A 5,900-nucleotide genomic window follows, 5' to 3' on the forward strand; every position below is an offset into this window, starting at 1 on the left:
GGTAGATTGGGAAAGAAAGTGGGGGTCAAGGGTGACTCCCAGACTTTGGCCTGAATGACCGCAGGGATGGAATTGCCGGTTGCTGAGATGGGGCAGGCCAGAAGGTCAGGAATTCAATTTTATGATTTGTGTTGGAGGTGTTTATTCCCCATCCCAAAGGGAGATGTTGAAAAACCATTGTGATTTATGAGTCTGGAATTCAGAGGGTGTTCTGCAGTAAATACGTACCATATTTCATCACATAGAAGATGCTACCAATTGGGAGACCACTGTTATTTTATGTACTACTATGAAAACACACTGCCAGTTAAACTAGGGCACATCCCAACTTCAAAGATATTAAAATGTGTCTTGGAATCAACAGGATATAGTGAGTTTGGGAGTTTCCATTGTAGAGATAGTACTAAAGGTGATGGAAGGTAATGAAATCACTGGGGGAGTGATGGAACCCAGAGAGAAGAGAAAGGGAAGCAAAAAGACTCCGTCCACTGGCCAGCAGTGTTTCAAGCAGGCGCATGCGCATCCTGTTCCAGCCAAATGCAGTCAGGCAGGTAAACCTCTTCTTCATAGGCAGATGCCACTGAGACCATCCCATCCCGGGGAGAGGCTTCAGTCTGAGGGTGTGAAGATCAGAGTCAAGGCCTCAGATACAACACACGATATAACCCAGCACCTGCCATCCAGGAAGGCTCACCTGGGGTCAGGCTTGGCCTCAGTTTCCTCATCAGCGATACATGCCTATGATGTCTGCTCTACCCTCCTCAAACCCAGAACACAAGACAGTGCCTTCTTTTTCTGGGCCTCCATTCCTGTACCTCCTGTTCCTTGGACACAAGAACCCCTGAGCCCTGTTCCTGCTCCAGCATTGTGAAATCAACACTAGCTGCCGCACTTTGAGCATCTGAGAGGCAATTTATATAAGTGTTAATCATCATAAACAATGATTTAGTCATCTTGAGGAAGGTCAGAGGGCCCAGAACCCAAAAACCTGTCTGGACCCTGTTTGTCAGTGGTCTCCCTCTGGGTATCACATTTCGGGAGCTCTAGCTGCTTTTCAGACTGTTGAATGGCCACGGGGGTTCTCTTAGAAAGCTGACATCTAAGCAGTCCGTAGGTTTTGTCAGTTTTGACAGCTGCTCAGAAGCAGAAGTTCCAAAGAATGCTTTGAATGGCATCCACTTTGATCCTGAAATTCCTCAAGCACTACGGCCAGAGTTGGCTAAGGCAAACACGAAGATGGCCGAGAACACGTTAGTGGGGCTCTGAGCCCCGGTAGTCCTCTGCCCAGCCCTGTACCTCGCTCAGCTCATTGCCAGGGAGCCATCTGAGTCTATGTACCTGCACTTCACCCCCAGAGCCCCGATATGTGGGCACCTGGCTACACTCTGTAGCCAGCAGAGTTAGCCCTCGCTCTCCCTGGTCCCACTTTCACCCATCCTGCCTCACCGCATGCCCAGATGCACTGGCTCCCTCCCTCTGAGGCGACTTCTCTGGCCTGGAAGGTCCACCAGGTCTGCTGCATGTACTTTCCAGGTGTGTCATGCCGGCTGCAATCTGTCTTGTGGGTATTAATGCGGTCTTCAGGGGTGGCTGTTGTTCTCAAGCTGTTCTACAAAACTGGAGCATGCTGGCTCGGAAAAACCTTGCCCAGGTTGGATCCCTTCAAGACTTGGACACAGTCTCTATCAGGCATCTGTTTTTCTAAAAGAAATAAAATATAATAAAAATATTTTACTCTTCTACTTTATATATATGTGTATATATATATGATATAATATCTATACTATATATATGTGTATATATATATATATAATATATATATATATATATATATATTCAGAGGATGTGTATTATTAGTCTCATTTTATAAACAAGGTAGCTGAGGTAGAAAAGCACTCAGGCCATTTCTGGTGGTAGAGCCAGGCTGCAAAGCAGGGTATTTAAAGGGCTCCAGGGGCACCAGGGTGGCTCAGTCAGTTAAGCATCTGCTTTCAGCTCAGGTCATGATCACAAGGTCATGAGATCAAGCCCTGCATAGGGGTCCCCCCTCAGGAGAAGGGAGTGAGTCTGTTTCTCTCTCCCAAATAAATTAATAGCGTCTTAAAAAAAAAATAAAGCCTAGGGCTCTGGATTCCACCAAGCCCCCTGTCTCTAATGTGTGGCACTGACACATAATTCTCAAACTAAACTTCATTGCACCCCGGCCAGAGCCCATGGGCAGCCCCTTCCTGTAATATGACAAATGAACTTCAGGGTATTGGCACACAGAAATGGGGAAGGGAATTTGTTTCAGGGCCTCCCATGCTCTTATGGGAAATGGAGTGTCACCTGGAAAGCTCATGAGAGAGAGAGAGACAGCTGACACTGGGTGTGGAGGTAACTCATACCGAATCCTGTGGACTCAGAGTCCAGTGCTCTCTTAGACCATGTTTTTGCATGTCGAGAGCTAGTGTCCACAGAGAGTGGTGCTGAATGGTGTTCCCTTGGTCAGAGGAGGTTGGCAAAGGTTACTTGGTGTTCTCTGTTTCCATGAGAAGATTCCTTGAGCAGGAGGTGGGAGGGAAAAAGTAGATTGGAGTGAGTTTGAGTGAGGGGACAGAGCTGGCTTTTGGCCTAGGCTGAGTCACAGAGCTGACCAGAGTCAGTTGCTGTCAACCCTTCGGGTGAGGGTTATAGTATAAATCTTGGCACAGGGGGACCATCCTGGGCATTGTAGGATGTTCTGCAGCACCCCTCAACTCTACCCACTAGACGCTGGTAGCACCCCACCTCCACCTCAGATGGGACAACAAAAAATATCTTCAGACATTGCCAAATGTTCCCCGAGGAGCAAAACTGCACCAGCCCCTTCCCCAGCATTAAGAACCATTAATATGAACAATTTTCCTCACCCTCCTAAAAAGATCATCAGCTACCTGCTTGCTTGCCTATCCTGGGGACTTCCTGAGAATTCTGCCTGTGGCGTGTGACCACAGGGCTGGGTGAAAGCTGGGCTCCAGTGTAACCAGGTTCTCCCTGTCCTTTTAACAATTGTCCCCTGGAGCCACCTCACAGGGAAAGCTTCTCTGGGACTGGTGCTTTCTCTCACGCCTCTCCATCCCTGCCAGGTACCTTCTGCAGGTACCTTCTGCTTATCCTCGAGCACCAAACGTGTTCCCACCTCAGGACATTTGCACTTGTTGACCTCCCCAGCTATGCATCTCCTTCTCATCATTCATGTCTCTACTCATGTTGCGCCATCTTGTGGGACCTCCTTGGTGGTCATTCCTGTTACAACTCACTGTAGCTCTCGGCTTCAGCATTTTCCACCCTCTGGTATCATCTTGTTTATTAATTTGCTTATTTGTTTCTTACATTCCTCCCCCACTAGACTGTAAGCTTCCCAAGGACAGAGACCTGGGCTAGTCTGTTCCTTGCTGTATCCGTAGTGCCAGTTGCGGTGCATGGCTCACTGTGGGTTGAACGGTTTGGGCGAGCACTTACTGAACATCTCCTCTGTACCAGGCATTGTGCTAGGGGCTGAGGATGTCAAGGTAAAGAGCGCAGTGCCCACCTCCTGGGAACTAGGTGCCTCGTGGAGGGAGAGCAATGAAGTGAGGATAGGGAGGTACGGGGGCATGGAAAGGGATCAACAGGTAAACCTGCCTGGCAGGTGAGGAAAGATTTCTGGGGAGGTAGTTAGAGGGAAAGGGGGAATGCACAGCACTCACACAGTCATGGGGCTACAGGGGGTCATGGGTGACACCCAGGGGCCAGGGAAGGAACATAGCACAAAGCTCTGTGCTGGAAGAGTACCCATCTGATGCCTGACATGAGGGTGGGGGAAGGTGAGGGTGTGGAGTACTTGAGGCCAACTCTGAGAGGCCCCGACTCCCATATGAGGATACTGTGACCCTACCCCATAGCAAAAAGGAGCCACCAAGGCAGAATAAGCTAACGCTTAAGAATGTAGGCTTTGAAGTTCATCTCAGACCTTGGTTCAAATCCTTACTCTGACACAACCGAACTATGTGACTGTCCCAGAAATGTCACATCTTTTAGCCTCTATTTTCTCATTTTTGAGGCGGGATTCACATTCGTCTTGTTGGGTTGTTGTAGAAGTAAAATGAGTCCTTAGTACAGTGCCTGGCACACAGAAAGGACTCAGGATCTCCTTGCTATTCCTCCTGGTGTGGTTAACAAGGACATATTGGGGGTTTTCCAAGTGGGCAAGGGATGTGATAGATTAGCATCTTAGCAAGATGGTTCAGGCAGTGGCGGGAACAGCAGGTGAGATGGGAACCAGGGAGAACCGGTAGGAGGTTGCTGGAAGGAAAAGGGAGGTGAGGAGAGGTTGTGTGCATCCTAGGTCCCAGAGCATCTATTATAGCAAACTGTAGTGGCGGGAGATACAGTCGTACTTCACCCCTCAAAGAAAGGGCACAGGGCATAGAGGAGGATCCCCCACTCCTGACAGGTAATAGACACCTAGGTGAGGACCAGGTGGGGACTACAGCTCAGCCTAAGCTGAGCAGCTGAGAGCCTCTGGCCCCCTGGAAGATGCAGCTAGATCTGCATTTCAGATGGCTTGCACCCCTGGAGAAGGGGTGGCTTGCCATTTGCATGGGTGATATACTTTTAATTAAAATGGTAATCATTTGAGCATTCCTTAAAGTTTTACTTTGGGAATTTGCCGTCGTGCAAGCTCTGCCCTAATTAACATTCTCTTTATCTCTTATTAATAAATTATATCTCAGCAGTTTCATCCACCTCCTTTGATCATCGAGGCTCATCATTTCTGAGCCAAACTCCATTCCATATTGACATTTAAGGTACAATGGACCCAAACCAGGGGTTTGAGAATTAGGGTTCTCAACTCCCAACAACATGGAGATCCATCTTCTTGCTGCTCAGCTGGGCCCCAGGCAAGCACACAACATATGTGTACCTGAGGTCAAGAGTGTTGACCCCTTGATACTTAATTTGAGGAAGGGCCAGAGGCAGTGTTCACAGATATATTAGGACCCAGGACCATAAGTAGGAAAACAGAAGCAGAAAAGCTGGCAGGGTAGCTCACAGGCTTCAACCCCAGGCCAAGAAATGTTAAGTAACCTGATTGAGGTCACAAATAATAGTTGAAGATTAGGCAATCAGTAGAGACTAACAATTTTCTGAGCATCTATTATGTGCCAAGTCCTACGTTAGGGGCTCTATGTGCATGGTGCCTGGTACTATAGCAAGCCATCTAATGAGGTATAGACAGTTTTGTCTCCAGTCTCCAAAAGAGAAAGCCAAGTCTTGGTGAAATTAACCAACTTCCCCAATGTGACCCAGATGCCAAGAGGTCCACTGGTATTAAAATCAAGGTCTGTTCAGTGTCAACGACCTCTTTCTCTTCACTGCATCATGCTGGCTGCTTTAGAGCTAGGATCTCCTAGATCCAACCCCTCTGACCTGTCTTTTAAGGCCCCCTCTGGAGGGTGTGTTAGACCGTTACTACTCTAGCTGTGGTCCAGGGATCAGTAGCACCATTAGCTCACTTGGGTTCATGTTACAACTACAAAATCTCTGTCCCCAGCCCACACATGGAAAGGATCTGCATTTTGACAAGATCCTCCGGTTGTCGTAATACTCACTAAAGTTTGGGAAACAAATTAGAGATGTGATATTTGTTCAGTACCTACTACTAACCCTTATGCACCTGCCAAGGTCGATGGTATTCCAACTGAACCATGGAAGAGTTAAGTGACCTCTCCCAGGTCTTACATGCAGTTAGTGGCAGATCTAGACGTGATCCCTAGCCTAGGCCCTGACCTGGATTCTAGGAGTTTAGGTCTAAGGTTATCCCATGTTTTCAGGTTAGAGTCCTTGGGCTTTAGGATGATGGCAGTGGCTACTGGGAGCCCTTTTTAGCATTCCCC

General features: G+C 48.1%; 1 pseudogene; it reads left to right on the top strand.

Annotated features, from left to right (window-relative positions):
• The first annotated feature begins 515 nt into the window (after window positions 1-515).
• On the top strand, window positions 516-3,932 carry LOC122913577 (annotated as a pseudogene).
• Window positions 3,933-5,900: the final 1,968 nt, after the last annotated feature.

This window comes from Neovison vison, chromosome 7 (genome assembly GCF_020171115.1).
Source record: "Neovison vison isolate M4711 chromosome 7, ASM_NN_V1, whole genome shotgun sequence".
In the NCBI taxonomy this organism is placed as follows: domain Eukaryota; kingdom Metazoa; phylum Chordata; class Mammalia; order Carnivora; family Mustelidae; genus Neogale; species Neogale vison.